General features: G+C 46.2%; 1 protein-coding gene across 1 annotated transcript in view; it reads left to right on the top strand.

Moving 5' to 3' along the window:
* Positions 1 to 20,941, top strand: part of HTRA3 (HtrA serine peptidase 3) — an 84,036-nt gene that overhangs the window by 51,482 nt on the left and 11,613 nt on the right. The window lies entirely within an intron of this gene.

Below are 20,941 nucleotides of genomic sequence, written 5' to 3'. Positions count from 1 at the left end.
ATTATTCTACTGATGTCACCTTCTTAGGCCTGAGAGTCGAGGCCAATACACTAAAGCCCAGAAACGGAACCTGTAGCTTCCGTGAGTACACAGACAATCGGATGTTTGGAGAAGAGCATTTTGAACTGCAACGTTTTGATCACAGTGGATGAAAACAGCCGCCCGGTGTCTGTTGGGCTTGGCTAAAAGAAGGTCTCATTGTGAAGATGGAGTTTTCCTCATCTTTCTACTCCATCCTCGCCCTCAGGGACCAGCTGGGTTTTCTTCTGAAGTGTCCGGGGGCGTTTTGAACACTGGAGCGAGTCTTCGCCCCTCCCTCTCCTGCCGCCCACTGTCCCCCGTTCCCCCGTATCCCGAGCGTGGCCGAGTTTAGCAGCTGCTTCTTTGAGTCATCTCCATTTCCTGTTGTCAAGCTTTGATCTCAGCCCACTCCTTCGCCTCATCCCAGATTCCCGTGATCCGTTTGTGGCAGCTTCTCCCCACCTCCTTCCTGCCTCCTCTCCTTTCAGACGGATGTTTGGCCTTCCGTCTTTCTGGCTCCCTTTTACCGGGTCACTCGGTCTTAAAAATCCCCTGATTTCCCCCCTCAGCTGACTTTCAATCCTAAAACTTCCCCACTCTGTTCATTCATTCATTCATTCATTCAATCGTATTTACTGAGCGCTTACTGTGTGCAGAGCACTGTACTAAGTGCTTGGGAAGTACAAGTTGGCAACATATAGAGACGGTCCCTACCCAACAGTGGGCTCACAGTCTAGAAGACTCAGGCCGCACTGATGTCTACTATTCTGTAGACTTTGCTGTTCTTAGGTCTCACTGCCAATCCTCCGAAGGCATCCATCTGCCAGGATGGAGGATGGATGAAAATAATAATAATAATAATGGTAGCGATAATAATTGTGGTTTTTGTTAAGTGCTTATGGTGTGCCAAGCATCACACTGAGCTCTGAGGTAGAAGCAAGATAATCAGGTTGGACACAGTCCCTTTCATTCATTCAGTCAATTCATTCAATTGTATTTATTGATCGCTTGCGGTGTGCAGAGCACTGTATTAAGAACTTGGGAAAGCACTATATATATAACAATAAACAGACACATTTCCTGCCCATAATGAGCTTACAGTCCCTGTCCTACATGAGGCTTCCAGTCTAAATAGGTGTGAGAATAGGCCTCGAATCTCTAAATCAGTCAGTCAAATGTACTTTTTTAACGCTTACTGTGTGAAGAGCACTGTACTAAGCACTTGGGAGAGAGTACAATATAACAATAAAGAGATACATTTGCTGCCCATAATGAACTCACAGTCTAGAGGGGCAGACAGACACGTGCTGCCTAGAATTCCTCAACAACAACTCTCTCCTTGACCCCCTCCAGTCTGGCTTCCGTCCCCTTCATTCCACGGAAACTGCGCTCTCAAAGGTCACCAATGACCTCCTGCTTGCCAAATCCAACGGCTCCTACTCTGTCCTAATCCTCCTCGACCTCTCAGCTGCCTTTGACACTGTGGACCACCCCCTTCTCCTCAACACGTTATCTGACCTTGGCTTCACAGACTCCGTCCTCTCCTGGTTCTCCTCTTACCTCTCCGGTCGTTCTTTCTCAGTCTCTTTTGCAGGCTCCTCCTCCCCCTCCCATCCTCTTACTGTGGGAGTTCCCCAAGGTTCAGTGCTTGGTCCCCTTCTGTTCTCAATCTACACTCACTCCCTTGGTGACCTCATTCGCTCCCACGGCTTCAACTATCACCTCTACGCTGATGACACCCAGATCTACATCTCTGCCCCTGCTCTCTCCCCCTCCCTCCAGGCTCGCATCTCCTCCTGCCTTCAGGACATCTCCATCTGGATGTCCGCCCCACCACCTAAAGCTCAACATGTCGAAGACTGAGCTCCTTGTCTTCCCTCCCAAACCTTGTCCTCTCCCTGACTTTCCCATCTCTGTTGACGGCACTACCATCCTTCCCGTCTCACAAGCCCGCAACCTTGGTGTCATCCTCGACTCCGCTCTCTCATTCACCCCTCACATCCAAGCCGTCACCAAAACCTGCCGGTCTCAGCTCCGCAACATTGCCAAGATCCGCCCTTTCCTCTCCATCCAAACCGCTATCCCTGCTAATTCAAGCTCTCATCCTATCCCGTCTGGACTACTGCACTAGCCTTCTCTCTGATCTCCCATCCTCGTGTCTCTCTCCACTTCAATCCATACTTCATGCTGCTGCCCGGATTATCTTTGTCCAGAAACGCTCTGGACATATCACTCCCCTCCTCAAAAACCTCCAATGGCTACCGATCAATCTGCGCATCAGGCAGAAACTCCTCACCCTGGGCTTCAAGGCTGTCCATCACCTCGCCCCCTCCTACCTCACCTCCCTTCTCTCCTTCTACTGCCCAGCCCGCACCCTCCGCTCCTCCACCACTAATCTCCTCACTGTATCTCGCTCTCGCCTGTCCCGCCATCGACCCCCGGCCCACGTCATCCCCCGGGCCTGGAATGCCCTCCCTCTGCCCATCCGCCAAGCTAGCTCTCTTCCTCCCTTCAAGGCCCTGCTGAGAGCTCACCTCCTCCAGGAGGCCTTCCCAGACTGAGCCCCTTCTTTCCTCTCCCCCTCGTCCCCCTCTCCATCCCCGTCTTACCTCCTTCCCTTCCCCACAGCACCTGTATATATGTATATATGGTTGTACATATTTATTACTCTGTTTATTTATTTATTTATTTTACTTGTACATTTCTATCCTACTTATTTTATTTTGTTGGTATGTTTGGTTCTGTTCTCTGTCTCCCCCTTTTAGACTGTGAGCCCACTATCGGGTAGGGACTGTCTCTATGTGATGCCAATTTGTACTTCCCAAGCGCTTAGTACAGTGCTCTGCACATAGTAAGCGCTCAATAAATACGATTGATTGATTGATTGATTAATATAAATAAATGACATAAGCTATGGACATAAGTGGTGTGGGGCTGGGGGCGGGGATGAATAAAGGGAGCAAGTCAGGGCAATACAGAAGAGAGTGCCAAGTGCTTAGTACAGTGCTATGCACACAGTAAGCGCTCAATAAATATGATTGAATGAATGAGTGGAAGAAGAGAAAAGGAGGGCTTAGTCAGGGAAGGCTTCTTGGAGGAGATGGGACTCCAGTAAGGCTTTGAAGGTGGGGGAGAATCATTGTCTGGTGGATTTGAGGTGGGAGGGCATTCCAGGCCAGAGGAAGGACGTGGGCCAGGGGTCGGCAGCGGGATGGGAGAGAATTAGGCCCAGTGAGAAGGTTAGCGGTGGCAGAGGAGAGGAGGGTGTGGGCTGGGATGGAGAAGGAGAAAAAGGAGGTGAGGTAGGAGGGGGCAAGGGGATGGACAGCTTTAAAGCCGATGGTAAGGAGTTTCTGTTTGATGTGGAGGTGGATGGGAGTACTACTAATAATGATATTGATGGTGATGATGATAATAATAATAACTGCAGCATCTGTTAATCAATCAATCAATCAATCAATCGTATTTATTGAGCGCTTACTATGTGCAGAGCACTGTACTAAGCGCTTGGGAAGTACAAATTGGCAACACATAGAGACAGTCCCTACCCAACAGTGGGCTCACAGTCTAAAAGGGGGAGACAGAGAACAGAACCAAACATACCAACAGAATAAAATAAATAGGATAGAAATGTACAAGTAAAATAAATAAATAAATAAATAAATAAATAGAGTAATAAATATGTACAACCATATATACATATATACAGGTGCTGTGGGGAAGGGAAGGAGGTAAGATGGGGGGATGGAGAGGGGGACGAGGGGGAGAGGAAGGAAGGGGCTCAGTCTGGGAAGGCCTCCTGGAGGAGGTGAGCTCTCAGCAGGGCCTTGAAGGGAGGAAGAGAGCTAGCTTGGCGGAGGGGCAGAGGGAGGGCATTCCAGGCCCGGGGGAGGACGTGGGCCGGGGGTCGACGGCGGGACAGGCGAGAACGACGTACAGTGTTAAGTGCTTAAGATGTGCCAACCAGCGAACTAAGCATTTGAGGTAGAGACAAGATCATCAGGTTGGACACAGTCCCTGTCCCGCAAGGGCTCACAGTCTAAATCGGTGGGAGAACGGGTCACAAATCCCTATTTTAACAGATGAGGCAACTGAGGCACAGAAAGGTGAAGGGACTTGCTCAAGGTCACCCAGCAGACAAGTGGAGGAACTGGGATTAGAACCCAGATCCTCTGGCTCCCAGGCCTGGGTTCTTTCCACTGAGCCACATGGCTTCTCACTTAAATTTGAAGGCTCCTGTTTAATCCCCTCACCATCCCTTCTAGACTGTGAGCCCGCTGTTGGGTAGGGACCGTCTCTAGATGTTGCCAACTTGGACTTCCCAAGCACTTATTACAGTGCTCTGCACACAGTAAGTGCTCAATAATTATGATTGAATGAATGAATGAATCCCTTACTTGTCTGTCCCTGGGCCCACATCCCTTACACTATGGAAGACGGAAAACAAATAGGCTGGAACCCCAGTTCCAGTGCCCATTCTCACTATCGGCACAGAATAATAATGATGGTATTTGTTAAGTGCTTACTATGTGCCAAGTACTATTCTAAGCGCTGGGGTAGATACAAGGTCATCAGGTGGTCCCACGTCTTAATCCCCATTTTACGGATGAAGTAACCAAGGCACAGAGAAAATAAGTGACTTGACCAAAGTCACACAGCTGATAAGTGGCAGAGCCGGGATTAGAACCCATAACCTTTGACTCTCAAGCCCAGGCTCTTTCCACTGTGCCATGCTGCTTCTCTATGAAAACTAGCAATGTGGCCTAGTGGAAAGAATATGGGGCTGGGAGTCAGAGGGCCTGGGTTCTAATCCCAGGTCTGCCACTTGTCTGCTGTGTGATCACAATCAAATCACTTCATTCACTCCTTCAATCATATTTATTGAGTGCTTACTGAGTGCAGAACACTGTACCAAGTGCTTGGGAGAGTACAATACAGCAATAAATATCACATTCCCTCCCCACAATAAGCTTGCAGTCTAGAGTTGGGGAGACAGACTCACATTCTCAATCCCCATTTTCCAGGTGAGGTAACTGAGGCCCAGAGAAGTGAAGTGACTTGCCCAAGGTCACACAGCAGACAATAGATAGAGTCGGGATTCAATCCCACAACCTTCTGACTCCCAAGCCATGCTACTTCCCTGTAATAACAATAATGGTATTTATTGAGCACTTACTATGTTCTAAGCACTGTTCTAAGCACTGGGATAGATACAGGGTTATCAGGTTGGATGCAGTCCCTGTCCCACGAAGGGCTCACATCCTTAGTTCCCATTATTACAGATGAGGTAACTGAGGCCCAGAGGAGTGAAGTAACTGCCCAAGGGCACACAGCAGACAAGTGGCAGAGGCAAGATTAGAACTCAGGTCCTATCTGTCTCCAGGGTCTAAGCTCTATCCTAGGACACGCTGCTTCACTTCTCTGTGCCTCAGTTCCCTCATCTGTAAAATAGGGATTAATAATAATAATAATAATAATAATAATAATAATAATAATTGGCATTTATTAAGTGCTTACTGCATGCCAAGCACTGTTCTAAGTGCTGGGGAGGTTACAAGGTGATCAGGTTGTCCCACGTGGGACTCACAGTCTTAATCCCCATTTTACAGATGAGGTAACTGAGGCCCAGAGAAGTGACGTGACTTACCCAAAGTCACACAGCTGACAATTGGCAGAACCAGGATTCGAACCCATGACCTCCAACTCTAAAGCCCAGGCTCTTTCCACTGAGCCCTGCTGCTTCTCTGATTAAGACTGTGAGCCCCATGTGGGACAGGGCCTGGATCCAATCTGATTATTTGGTGTCTACCCCAGCACTTAGAACACTACCTGGCACATAGTAAGGGCTTAATAGCATGGCATAGTGGATAGAGCCTGGGCTAGAGGGTCAGAAGGTCCTGGGTTCTAATCCCTGCTCCATTATTCGCCTGCTGTGTGACCTTGGGCAAGTCACTTCACTTCTCTGGGCTTCAGTTCCCTCATCTGGAAAACGGGGATTGAGACTGTGAGCCCCACGTGGGGCAGAGTCCAGGTCTAACTCAATTGGCTCGTATCCCACCCAAGCATTTAACACAATGCCTGGCACATAGTAAGAATTTAATAAATTCCATCATTATTAAATACCATTAAAACACTAAACTAGCACAATGGCTGGCACATAGTAAGAATTTAACAAATTCCATCAATATTAAATACCATTAAAACACGAAACAAAACAGGAACTCACATTGCCAGGAGTGTCAGCTGAGCTGAGAGGCCATCAGGCCTTCACAAATGTTGGCTTATAAATCCAGGTATCCTACGGCACAGGAGTTCTTCGTGCATCCTGCATGAAGAAAAACTTACATTTTAGTTCACGTGTCTCAGCTGACACCCTGCCAAAATCACTATCACTCTAGACTGTGAGCCCGTTATTGGGAGGGACTGTCTCTATATGTTGCCGACTTGTACTTCCCAAGCGCTTAGTACAGTGCTCTGCACACAGTAAGTGCTCAGTAAATACGATTGAATGAATTCATGCCTTATCAGGTATGTCAAAGTAGCATATCTAGAGGTATTTGGTAACTCGTAAAATACAGTTTCTTGTTTGGCTGATACAGTTAATCTGAAACACAGCCACTTCCAAACGGGAAGGAAAAATCAAATTCAAATCAGCCAGAAATTCCAGTTCACAATCTATTAGTGACCCTGATTCCTTCTTAGTAGAAAGGATGGAGGAGATGGAGGATAGAGAAGCAGCGTGGCTCAGTGGAAAGAGCACAGGGTTGGGAGTCAGGGGTCATGGGTTTGAATTCCAGCTCAGCCACATGTCTGCTGTGTGACCTTGGGCAAGTCACTTCACTTCTCTGAGCCTCGGTTCCCTCATCTGTAAAATGGGGATGAAGATTGTGAGCCCCACATGGGACAACCTGATCACCTTGTATCCCCCCCAGCGCTAAGAACAGTGCCTTGCACATAGTAAGCATTTAACAAATGCTATTATTATTATTATTATTATTATTATTATTATAGAGAAGCAGCATGGTTTAGTGGGTAGAGCCTGGGCTTTGGGAGTCAGAGGTCGTGGGTTCTAATCCCAGCTCCGCCACTTATTCTTTCAATCATTCATTCATATTTATTGAGCACTTACTGTGTGCAGAGCACGGTACTAAGTGCTTAGGAGAGTACACTTATCAGCTGTGTGACCTTGGGCAAGTCACTTCAATTCCCTGGGTCTCAGTTAGTCAGTCAATCATATTTATTGAGCACTTACTGTGTGCAGAACACTGCACTAAGTGCTTGGGGAACCTAATCACAGTTACCTCATCTGTAAAATGGGGATTAAGATTGTGAGCCCTACTGGGACAGGGCCTGTGTTCAGTTTGATTATCTTGTATCAACTCCAGTGCTCAGTGCAGTGCCTGGCACATAGTAAGCACTTAGCGAATACCTTCTGAAAAAAATGATTCTTTATAAAGGCACATTTCATTTCAGCTTACCTCTTTTCCTCTGGATAAACCCTCGGGAAGATTTAATAATAATGATAATGATGGCATTTATTAAGCACTTACTATGTGCAAAGCACTGTTCTAAGCGCTGGAAAAATAATAATGATGGCATTTATTAAGTGCTTACTATGTGCCAAGCACTGTTCTAAGCACTGGGGAGGTTACAAGGTGATCAGGGTGTCCCACGGGGGGCTCACATTAATCCTCATTTTACAGATGAGGGAACTGAAGCCAAGGAGAAGTGAAGTGACTTGCCCAAAATCACATAGCTGACAATTGACGGAGCTGGGATTTGAACCCATGACCTCTGACTTCAAAGCCCTGGCTCTTTCCACTAAGCCACGTTCTCTGGTTTACAGAGCAGGCTGTAGAGGTGTTTCTAATCCCGGCTCCACCACTTGTCAGCTGCATGTCCTTGGGCAGGCCACTTAACTTCTCTGGGCCTCAGTTCCCACATCTGTAAAATGGGGATTGAGACTGTGAGCCCCCACATGGGACAGGGACTGCGTCCAACCCAATTTGCTTGTATCCACCCCACCTCTTAGTACAGGGCCATGCACATAGTCAATATGTGAAGCAGCGTGGCTCAGTGGAAAGAGCATGGGCTTTGTTGTCAGGGGTCATGGGTTCAAATCCCAGCTCCACAAATTGTCATCTGTGTGACTTTGGGCAAGTCACTTAACTTCTCTGGGCCTCAGTTCCCTCATCTGTAAAATGGGGATTAAGACTGTGAGCCCCCCATGGGACAACCTGATCACCTTGTAACCTCCCCAGCACTTAGAACAGTGCTTTGCACATAGTAAGCATTTAATAAATGCCATCATTATTATTATTAATACCATATTCTTTTTAAATTCTCTACTGCAAGACAGTTTACACCTGTTAGTTGTTGAGTAGTTTCTTCCTGCTTTCCTGAAATCGCAACCGATGAGCGTCTTACTGTGTTGACACATCAGTGCTTAGTTTAGGTTTAGTTCAGGTTAGCATCATTTGGATGCCATTTGGGAAGAAGCTGGTGTTTCAGGTGTGGAACCTATCAACTCCGTTCTACTGTACTCTCCAAGCACTTAGTAAAGTGCTCTAAACACAGTAAGTGTTCAATAAATACCATTGATTGTTTACAAGGGAAAGCAGCATGGCCTAATGAATAAAGCCTGGACCTGGGATCCTAGAAGACCTGGGTTCTAAATCCCTGCTCTGTCACTTGCCTGTTATGTAATTCATTCAATTGTATTTATTGAGCACTTACTATGTGCAGACCACTGTACTAAGTGCTTGGGAAGTACAAGTTGGCAACATATAGAGATGGTCCCTACCCAACAGTGGGCTCACAGTCTAGAAGGGGGAGACAGAGAACAAAACAAAACATACTAACAAAATAAAATAAGTAGAATAAATATGTACAAGTAAAATAAATAAATAAATAGAGTAATAAATACATACAAACATATATACATATATACAGGTGCTGTGGGGAAGGGAAGGAGGTAAGGTGGGGGATGCAGATGGTGAGGAGGGGGAGAGGAAGGAGTGGGCTCAGTGTGGGAAGGCCTCCTGGAGGAGGTGAGCCCTCAGTAGGACCTTGAAGGGAGGAAGAGAGCTAGCTTGGTGGATGTGGGGAGGGAAGGCATTCCAGGCCCGGGGGATGACGTGGGCCGGGGGTCGACGGCGGGACAGGCGAGAACGAGGCACGGTGAGGAGATTAGCGACAGAGGAGCGGAGGGTGCGGCCTGGGCTGGAGAAGGAGAGAAGGGAGGTGAGGTAGGAGGGGGTGAGGGGATGGACAGTCTTGAAGCCCAGGGTGAGGAGTTTCTGCCTGATGCGTAGGTTGATTGGTAGCCACTGGAGATTTTTGAGGCGGGGAGTAACATGCCCAGAGCGTTTCTGGACAAAGGCAATCCGGGCAGCGGCATGAAGTATGGATTGAAGTGGGGAGAGACACGAGGATGGGAGATCGGAGAGGAGGCTGATACAGTAATCCAGATGGGATAGGATGAGAGCTTGAATGAGCAGGGTAGCGGTTGGGATGGAGAAGAAAGGGCAGATCTTGGCAATGTTGCGGAGCTGAGACCGGCAGGTTTTGGTGATGGCTTGGATGTGAGGGGTGAATTAGAGAGCGGAGTCGAGGATGACACCAAGGTTGCGGGCTTGTGAGACGGGAAGGATGGTAGTGCCGTCAACAGTGATGGGAAAGTCAGGGAGAGGGCAGGGTTTGGGAGGGAAGACAAGGAGTTCAGTCTTGGACATGTTGAGTTTTAGGTGGCGGGCGGACATCCAGATGGAGATATCCTGAAGGCACGAGGAGATGCAAGCCTGGAGGGAGGGAGAGAGAGCAGGGGCAGAGATGTAGATTTGAGACAGTCCCTACCCAACAACGGGCTCACAGTCCAGAATCTTAATCTTAATCAAGTCACTTCACTTCTCTGGGCCTCAGTTTCCTCAGCTGCAGAAAGGGGATTCAGTACCTGCTCACTTCCACATAAGAGCCCAGGCTTGGGAGTCAGAGGTCAGGGGTTCCAATCCCGACCCTGCCACTTGAAAGCTGTGTGATTTTGGGCAAGTCACTTCACTTCTCTGGGCCTCAATAACCTCATCTGTAAAATGGGGTTGAAGACTGTGAGCCCCAAGTGGGACAACCTGATCACCTTATATCTATCCCAGCGCTTAGAACAGTGCTTGGCACATAGTAAGCGCTTAACAAATACCATCATCATTATTATTATTACATAGACTGTGCGCCTCATGTGGGTACAGGGGCTGTGTCCATTCTGATCAACTCATATCTACCCCTGCTCTACCCCTGCTCTTAAAACAGTATTTGACACATAGTAAGCACTTAACAAATAGCCTAAAAAAACCCAAAGCTAATCTACTTTTGAAAAATATCCGGGACAACTCCGTCCCAATCTTCTGCCCTTTTCCTTGATACTATCTAGATGGAATTAACCTGGATGAGAAGCAGAGTGTAAATATGATAAACCCTAAAATTCCTTTAGGGCAGACGAGGAGTGGTTCAAGTGTATGAATAACAGAATGATGGCAAAGGGTAAGAAACTTCATCTTATGACACTTCACAGTGTCCACTGACTGAATTGGAAGTTCAGGAGCATGAGTTGTTTTTTTGTTTTTGATTTTATAAAGAATCCAGGACTGGGAATCGAGATGGGTTCTAGTTCCAGCTCTGTTCATCGGCTGCGTGAATTTAGGCTAAATCGCTTAACTTATCCGTGACTCAATTACCTTTTATTTATTGACTGAGTTCCTTACCTGTAAACTGGGGATGAAACATCAGTTCTCTCTCCCTCTTAGGGTGAGCCCCACGTGGGACAGGAATTATGTCCGATCAGATTACCATATATCTTCTACAGCGCTTCGCCAATAATAAGCGCTTAATAGATATCATTTCACAAGCACAGTGGCCTAGTGGATAGAACTCAGGTCTGGAGGTCAGAAAGACATGGGTTCTAATCCCGCCACTTGTCAGCTGTGGGACTTTGGGCAAGTCACTTCACATCTCTGTGCCTCAATAATCTCATTTGTAAAATCGGGATTAACTGTGAGCCCCATGTGGGGCAGGGACTGTCTCCCTCCTGATTATCTTGTATTTACCCCAGGCCTTAGAACAGTGTTTGGCACATAGTAAGAACTTAACACATATCATTATTATTATTATCATTATTATTATTATCATTGGAGAAAGTACTGTAAAGAGCAATCTTGATTGGCAAAAGCAAACTGAAAGGGCCGAATTGGTTAAAACAACAATAATAAGACCGAAATTTAGTTAAACTTTAATAGTTTGTTTGTGTCCCCCTGTAAGAATCACTAATGCCTTTTTAGGTAAATTTAATATTTTTAACAACAAATTATTTCATTTTTTTTTCTTTTAAAAGAGCAACAAAAAAGGCTTTACATTTTTCATGAGTGTGAAAGATTCTTTCCTGCCTTGAGGTTCTCTCAGACTACTCACTGACAAAGCTTAGGCTGCAAAAAATTCCTGAACTTTTCTTAAAACTTGAATTTCCTAGTCTTTCCTGGGCTTTAGAGTCGGGGGGCCCTAGAAGCCCTGTGAGAAACCTGCCCTAGATTGAACCAACTTTTTCAGATAAGGGCATATCTGTCAGACAATGACTAGAGAAGCGGCGTAGCTCAGTGGAAAGAGCACAGGCTTTGGAGTCAGAGGTCATGGGTTCAAATCCCTGTTCTGCCCCTTGTCAACTATGTAACTTTGGGCAAGTCACTTCACTTCTCTGGGCCTCAGTTCCCTCATCTGTAAAAAGGGGATTAAGACTGTGAGCCCCACGTGGGACAACCTGATCACCTTGTAACTTCCCCAGCGCGTAGAACAGTGCTTTGCACATAGTAAGCGCTAAATAAATGCCATTATTTTTATTATTAATGACTTTCCCCGCCTTCAAAGCCTAATTGAAGGCCCATCTCCTCCAAGAGGCCTTCCCTGACTAAGCCCTCCTTTCTTCCTCTCCCACTCCCTTCTGCATCACCCTGACTTGCTCCCTTTATTCATCCCCTCGCCTCAGTAAATATGATTGACTGACTGACTCAGCGACTCCCTGATTCTTGGCTCCCAGGAACGGCCTGGCTTCGAGCTTGTGGGCCAGTGGCAACTCTAAGAATTCCTTTGGCTTCAGATGCTTATTCCAGTAACTCGGGCCAAGGTGACCTCAGTTTGCCTCCCCAAAGGCTCCACCCTTGCCAACTGGAGTCGAGTCAAGATTCTGGAAGGGAGAGTCAGAAGCCCTGGGTTCTAATTCCTTTTCTGCCAATTGCCTGCTGTGGGATCTTGGGCAAGTCACTTCACTTCTCTGTGCCTCAGTTACCTCATCTGGAAAATGGGGATCCCCCTCCTGTTTAATCTGTGAGCCCTGCCTGGGACCTGATTTTCCGGTGTCTATCCCAGAGCTTAGTACATTGCTTGGCATATAGTAAGAACTTAATAAATATCATTCATTCATTCAATCAATCAATCGTATTTATTGAGTGCTTACTGTGTGCAGAGCACTGTACTAAGCGCTTGGGAAGTACAAGTCGGCAACATACAGAGACGGTCCCTACCCCACAACGGGCTCACAGTCTAGAAGGGGGAGACAGACAGCAAAACAAAACATGTAGACGGGTGTCTTTTAGACTGTGAGCCCACTGTTGGGTAGGGACTGTCTCTATATGTTGCCAGTTTGTACTTCCCAAGCGCTTAGTACAGTGCTCTGCACATAGTAAGCGCTCAATAAATACGATTGATGATGATGATGATGATGATGATGTCAAAACCGTCAGAACAAATAGGATTACAACTATATGCACATCATTAACAAACTAAATAGAGTAGTAAATATGTACAAGTAAAATAAGTAGAGCAATAAATCCATACCAATATATACAAGTGCTGTGAGGAAGGGAAGGGTGTAGGGCAGAATGGGGGATGGGGAGGAGGAGAGGAAAAAGGGGCAGGCCTCCTGGAGGAGGTGAGCTCTCAGTAGAGCATTGAAGGGAAGAAGAAAGCTAGTTTGGCTCTAGACTGTAAGCTCCTTGTGGGCAGGGAACGTATCTACCAACTCTGTTAAATTGTACCCTCCCAAGTGCTTAGTACAGTGCTGTGCATGCAGTAATCACCCATAGATAAGATTGATTGAGGATTTTAAAAGTGAATTTGTCCAGTAAAATAAGCCCTTTATTAATGCTATTTCTTATGCACTTACTATGTGCCAGGAATTGTACTAAGCACTGGGCCAGATTCAATGATAATAATAATAATAATGATGGCATTTATTAAGCACTTACTATGTGCAAAGCACTGTTCTAAGCGCTGGGGAGGTTACAAGGCAATCAGGCTGTCCCACAGGGGGCTCACAGTCTTAAAGCACTTAGTACAGTGCTCTGCACACAGTAAGCGCTCAATAATTACAATTGAATGAATGAAGGAAATTGGGTTGGGCATAGTTCCCCATAGGGCTCACAGCCTTAATCCCCATTTTATAGATGAGATGATTAAGGCACAGAGAAATGAAGTGACTTGCCCAAGGTAACACAGCAGACAAGTGTCAGAGCAGGGATTAGAACCCAGGTCCTCGTTCTTCCCGCTAGGTCAAGCAGCCTCTCATTCCAGGGAATCCCTTAGTTCCTTGAAGTCCTATCTCCCAAAACAAAAATCCCAGAGATATTTCAGGGTCACTCCAACCATCTCTCTCTGAGATCTCCATCTCTCTGAGCCTGGTATTCCTGTATCCTCGAGGTTATCTTTCAATTTTCCCTGCTCAGTCCCACAATCGGTCAGTGGTATATATTGAGCACCTTCTGTAGGCAGAACACTGTACTAAGCGCTAAGGAGAGTCCAACAGAGTCAAGACAGGTCGCTGAGCAAACGGGTCTGGCACCCTAAGGGGAGGGCTGTGGTGTGGTCAAAACTTTTGCATAAAAAAAGGAAATTGGACCACTCACAAACTGTATTTTAGGAAAATGCCGAGCTTGGAAAACTAGGTAAATATTGACCGTCTGAAGGGAGACCTCAGGGGAAAATCAGGTGAGACAGAAACTGGCTGTCTGACCGTGGGCGATGAAACAGCTCTTATTTTTGTGTGCTGAGGGGTACGAGAGGAGATGGCAAACGCAGTTTGAGACATTACCTGTCAAAATTGGCTCGCCATTTTGCCTTCAATTCTAAACCCATTCGAAAGCCCATAGATTTGCAATGTTGTGACACATGAGGTGTGAAAGAAATACAGTGAAAGGAGATGCTTCTGTTTACTCTACAAACTGTACCATGAATGTTGACCGACTGAGAGAGAGAGAGACAGAAAGGGAGAGAAAGGAAAGGAGAAAGAGAGAGGAGAGAGAAAAAAGAGAGATTGAGAAAGAGAGAAAAGAGTGGGTAAGTAGATTTTCTAGTCAAACTTCTGAATTTAGTTCCATATTTATCTGGACATCAATCAATCAATCAATGGTATTTATGGAGTGCTTACTATGTGCAGAGTACTGTACTAAGCGCTTGAGAGAGTCCGTGTCTTTAGATCTTTCTGAGGCTGGTTCCAGATTCTGTCTCCCCCTTTTAGACTGTGAGCCCACTGTTGGGTAGGAACTGTCTCTATATGTTGCCAACTTGTACTTCCCAAGCGTTTAGTACAGTGCTCTGCACACAGTAAGCGCTCAATAAATACAATTGATTGATTGATTGATTCACCTGGAATCTAGGATCTTTCTAAACCCAGTTCCAGATAGATCCAGGCACCTCTCCAGCTCTTTCTGATCCCAACTCCAATCAATTAGAACAGTGCTCTGCACATAGTAAGTGCTTAATAAATGCCATTATTGTTATTGTTATCAGTCCATCAATGGGATTTATTGAGCATTTACTATTTGTAGAGCACTGTACTGAGCACTTGGGAAAGTATAATACAACAGAATGAGCAGACACATTTCCTGCCAGTAATGAGCTTACAGTACAGAGGGGGAGAAAGACATTAATATGAATAAATAATTAAAATAATTCAAAGTTAGGTTCCTTCGTGCTGTGGGGTGAGGGGTGGGGTGAATACCAAATGCCCAGAGGATGCAGAATGGAGAGTGCGCTGGGGAAAAAAGGTTTAATCAGATGCCAGATTTATATGGACATGTCTCCGGATCTTCCTAAACTTGATTCTAGATTGCTGAATTGGAGATTGCTGAATTCTCCAGTAGAGAAGTGGCGTGGCTCAGTGGAGTCAGAGGTCATGGGTTCTAATCCCAGTTCCGCCACTTGTCAGCTGTGTGACCTTGGGCAAGTCACTTCACTTCTCTGTACCTCAGTTGCCTCATCTCTAAAATTTATTTATTGAGCCCCTTCCTTCCTCTCCCCCTCGTCCCCCTCTCCATCCCCCCATCTTACCTCCTTCCCTTCCCCACAGCACCTGTATATATGTATATATGGTTGTACATATTTATTACTCTATTTATTTATTTATTTATTTATTTTACTTGTACATTTCTATCCTATTTATTTTATTTTGTTGGTATGTCTGGTTCTGTTCTCTGTCTCCCCCTTTTAGACTGTGAGCCCACTGTTGGGTAGGGACTGTCTCTATGTGTTGCCAATTTGTACTTCCCAAGCGCTTAGTACAGTGCTCTGCACATAGTAAGTGCTCAATAAATACGATTGATTGATTGATTGATTAAAATGGGGATGAAGACTGTGAGCCCCACGTGGGACAACCTGATCAACTTGTACCTCCCCCAGCGCTTAGAACAGTGCTCGGCACATGGTAAGGGCTTAACAAACCATCATTATTCATTATAATTATTATCCCCCTCTGCCTCAAACAGAAACTCCTTGCTGTTGGCTTTAAGGCACTCAAACAACTCACCCCCTCCTAATTTACCTCACTCATCTGCTACTCCAACCCAGCCTGCACGCTTTGTTCATCACTGTTCTCTAATCTCGTCTAACTCACTGCCAACCCCTCGTCCATGTCTTACATCTGGTCTGGAACTATCTGGAACTCTGGAACGTTCTGGGCTTAATCTCGGCTCTGACATATAATAAAAATAATAATAATGGCATTTATTAGGTGCTTACTATGTGCAAAAGCACTGTTCCAAACGCTGGGGAGGTTACAAGGTGATCAGGTTGTCCCACGGGGGGTTCACAGTCTTCATCCCCATTTTACGGATGAGGTAACTGAGGCCCAGAGAAGTGAAGTGACTTACCCAAAGTCACACAGCTGACAATTGGCGGAGCCAGGATTTGAACCCATGACCTCTGACTCCAAGTCCCGTGCTCCTCTTGTTCATTCACTCACTCATTCAATCGTATTTATTGAGTGCTTACTGTGTGCAGAGCACTGGACTAAGCACTTGGGAAGTACAAGTTGGCAACACATAGAGACGGTCCCTACCCAACAGCAGGTTCACAGTCTAGAAGGGGGAGACAGAGAATAAAACATATTAACACAATAAAATAAATAGAATAAATATGTACAAGTAAAATAATATAGTAATAAATATGTACAAACATATATACATATATACAGGTGCTGTGGGGAGGGGAAGGAGGTAAGACGGGGGGATGGGGAGGGGGAGGAGGGGGAGACGAAGGACAGGGCTCAGTCTGGGAAGGCCTCCTGGAGGAGGTGAGCTCTCAGTATGTCTCTTGTGTGACCCTGGGCAAGTCACTTCACTTCTCTGGGCCTCAGTTACCTCATCCGTAAAATGGGGGTGAAGACTGTGAACCCCATGTGGGACAGGGACTGTGTCTAACCCGGTTAACTCATATCTACCCCAGTGCTTAGAACAGTGCTTGGCACCTAGTAAGTGCTTAACAAGTACCGTCATTATTATTATTATTATATCTGACAGATCTGGACTCGACTCTCCCCATCTTTAAAGCCCTACTGAATCCACGCCTCCTTCAAGAGGCCTTCCCCATATAAGCCCTCATTTCCCCAACCTGCCTTGGAGAAGCAGCATAGCTTAGTGGATAGAGTATGGGCCTAGGGGTCAGAAGGACCTGGGTTCTAATTCTGACTCTACCACTTGTCTGCTGTGTGATCTTGGGCAAATCACTTCACTTATCTGGGCCTCAGTGACCTCATCTGTAAAATGTGGATAAGAGTGGGAGCCCCATGTGGGACAGGGACCATGGTCAACCTGATCACTTGTATAACAATAATAATAATAATAATAATTGTTAAGTGCTTACTATGTGCCAATCACTCTTCTTAGAGCTGGGGTAGCCGTTGTTGGGTAGGGACTGTTTCTATATGTTGCCAACTTGTACTTCCCAAGCGCCTAGTACAGTGCTCTGCACACAGTAAGCGCTCCATAAATATGACTGAATGAATGAATACAAGTTAATCAGACTGGGCACAATCCCTGCCCCACATGAGGCTCACACTCTTAATCCCCATTTCACAGATGAGGTAAATGAGGTCCAGAGAAGTGAAGTGATTTGCCCAAAGTCACACAGTGGACATGTGGCGGGGCAGGGATTAGAACTCAGGTTCATCTGACTCCCAAGTCTGTGCTGTATCCACTAAGTCACAGTATTTGCACACAAGAGAAGCAGCGTGGCTCAGTGGAAAGAGCCTGGGCTTTGGAGTCAGAGCTCATGGGTTCAAATCCCGGCTCCACCAACAGTCAGCTGTGTGACTTTAGGCAAGTCACTTAACTTCTCTGGGCCTGAGTTACCTCGTCTGCAAAATGGGGATAAAGACTGTGAGCCCCCCTTGGGACAACCTTGTAAGCCCCCCAGTGCTTAGAACAGTGCTTTGCACATGGTAAGCACTTAATAAATGCCATCATTATTATTATTGTTATTATTATTATTATTTCCACTCCAGCACTAAGAATAGCACTTGGCACAAAGTAAGCACTTAACAAGTACAATAATTATAATGATAATTCATTCATTCATTCAATCATATTTATTGAGCACTTGCTGTGTGCAGAGCACTAGGCGCTTGGAAAGTACAATACAGCAATAAAAAGAGACAATCCCTGTCCACAACAAGCTCACAGTCTAGAAGAGGGGAGACAGACATCAGTACAACTAAAACAGGCATCAATATAATTAAATAGAATTATAGATATTTAATATATACATACTGAGAGTTCACCTCCTCCAGGAGGCCTTCCCTGGCTGAGCCCCCTATTTCCTCTCCTCCTCCCCATCACCCCCAACCCTACCTCCTTCCCCTCCCCACAGCACCTGTACATATGTTTGTACAGACTTATCACTCTATTTATTTTACTTGTAAACATTTACTATTCTATTTATTTTGTTGATGATGTGCATATAGCTATAATTCATTAATTAATTCATTCAATCATATTTATTGTGTGCAGAGCACTGTACTAAGCACTTGGGAAGTACAAGTCAGCAACATATAGAGACAGTCCCTACCCTACAAAGGGCTCACAATCTAGAAGGGGGAGACAGACAACAAAACAAAACATGTAGACAGGTGTTAAAATCATCAGAACAAATAGAATTAAAGCTATATGTACATCGTTAACAAAATGAATAGAATAGTAAACATGTACAAGTAAAATAAATAGAGTAATAAATCTGTACAAATATACATACAAGTGCTGTGGGCAGGGGAAGGAGGTAGGGTGCAGGGGATGGGGAGGAGTAGAGGGAAAAGGGGGCTCAGTCTGGGAAGGCCTCTTGGAGGAGGGGAGCCCTCAGCAGGGCTTTGAAGGGAGGAAGAGAGCCAGCTTGGCGGATGTGCGGAGGGAGGGCATTCCAGGACAGGGGGAGGATGTGGGCCGGGGGTCGACAGCGGGACAGGCGAGAACGAGGCACCGTGAGGAGGTTACCGGTGGTAGAGGAGTGGAGGGTGTGGGCTTGGCTGGAGAAGGAGAGAAGGGAGGTGAGGGAGGAGGGGGCGAGGGGATGGACAGCCTTGAAGCCAGGAGTGAGGTGTTTTTGCTCGATGTGTAGGTTGAGTGGCAACCACTGGAGATTTTTGAGGAGGGGAGTAACATGCCCAGAGCAGTTCTGCACAAAGGTGATCCGGGCAGAGAGTGAAGTATAGACTGAAGCAGGGAGAGACAGGAGGATGGGAGATCAGAGAGGAGGTTGATGCAGTGATCCAGTTGGGAAAGGATGGGAGATTGAACCAGTAAGGTAGCAGTTTGGATGGAGAGGAAAGGGCGGATCTTGGTGATGTTGTGGAGGTGAGACCGGCAGGTTTTGGTGACAGATTGGATGTGTGGGGTGAATGAGAGAGCAAAGTTGAGGATGACACTAAGGTTGCGGGCTTGTGAGACGGGAAGGATGGTAGTGCCATCCACAGTGATGGAAAAGTAAGGGAGAGGACAGGGTTTGGGAGGGAAGATAAGGAGCTCTGTTTTGGACATGTTGAGTTTTAGATGGCGGGCAGACTTCCAGATGGAGATGTCCTGAAGACAGGAGGAGATGCAAGCCTGGAAGGAGGGAGAGAGAACAGGGGAGGAATTGTAGACTTGGGTGTCATCCACATAGAGTTGATTCATTCAATCGTACTTATTGAGTGCTTACTTGTGCAGAGCACTGTACTAAGCGCTTGAAGCCGTGAGAGTGAATGAGTTCCCCAAGGGAGTGAGTGTAGATGGAGAATAGAAGGGGACCCAGAACTGAACCTTGAGAGACCCCCACAATTAGGGGATGGGGGGAGGAAGAGGAGCCCGTGAAGGAGACTGAGAATGTGCGGCCAGAGAGATGAGGAGAACCAGGAGAGGACGCAGTCCGTGAAGCCAAGGTTGGATAGCGTGTTGAGGAGAAGGGGATAATCCATAGTGTTAAAGACAACTGAGAGGTCTAGGGGGATTAGGAAGGATTAGATGCTTTAGGATTTGGCAAGATCATTAGTGACCTTTGCAAGGGTGGTTTCAGTGGAGTGAAGGGGATGGAAGCCAGTTTGGAGAGGGTCCAGAAGAGAGTTGGAGGAGAGGAATTTGAGGCATTTATTAATAACAATAATAATAATAATAATAATCCTGGCACTCATATCTGAGCTCTTTACGCACTTTATAGTCACCCCACCCTCAGCCTCCCCAGAGCTTATGTCCGTATTCTTATTCCCTGCCATTTCCCCACTCTGTATTTATTTCAATGTCTACCTGCCTCTCTAGACTGTAAGCTCCTTGTGGACAGAGATCAAGCCCACCAGCTCCACTGTCTTGTACTCTCTCAAGTACTCAGTAAAGTGCTCGGCACAGAGGAAGCACCCAATAAAACGCCACCAATTGATTGTCCGAGCACCTCTCCAGATCAGAAATTGGCACTTATTAAAGCTTGATGAACAGAGCGGTTAACCTCACTGAGTTTCACCATGTGAGCAAATGAAACACTTAAAAAAGGATCCCTTTTTAGCACCAGAATAACTCCCCAAAATGGCCAAATCCATAACACTCCCAAGGAAATCGAATCTTAGGGAAGCAGCGTGGCCTAGTGGGAAGAACACAGGCCTGGGATTCAAAGGACCTGGGTTCTAATCCCAGTTCTGCCACTGACAAGATGTGGGGCCTGAGGTATGTCATTTTACTTCCTCTGTGCCTCAGTTCCCTCACCTGGAAAATGAGGATTCCATCCCTGTCCTCCCTCCTAAACTGTGAGCCCCTTGTGGGGCCTGTTGATCTTTTACTTATCCCAGCATTTAGTACAATGCTTGACATATAATACGGGATTAACAAATACCATATTATTAGTAGTAAGATAGTCCCCAAATTATCCACTGTTAAATCTTTGTTGGAAGGCAGATGGCGAATGGTAATAATAATAATAATAATAATAATAATAATGGCATTTATTAAGCACTTACTATGTGCAAAGCACTGTTCTAAGCGCTGGGGAGGTTACAAGGTGATCAGGTTGTCCCACGGGGGGCTCACAGTCTTAACCCCCTCTTTACAGATGAGGTAACTGAGGCACAGAGAAGTTAAGTGATTTGTCCAAGGTCACA

The sequence above is a fragment of the Tachyglossus aculeatus genome, chromosome 4, assembly GCF_015852505.1.
Source record: "Tachyglossus aculeatus isolate mTacAcu1 chromosome 4, mTacAcu1.pri, whole genome shotgun sequence".
Taxonomy (NCBI): domain Eukaryota; kingdom Metazoa; phylum Chordata; class Mammalia; order Monotremata; family Tachyglossidae; genus Tachyglossus; species Tachyglossus aculeatus.
The sequence above is the reverse complement of the archived record's forward strand: the minus strand, read 5'-3'. Positions and strand labels throughout refer to the sequence as shown.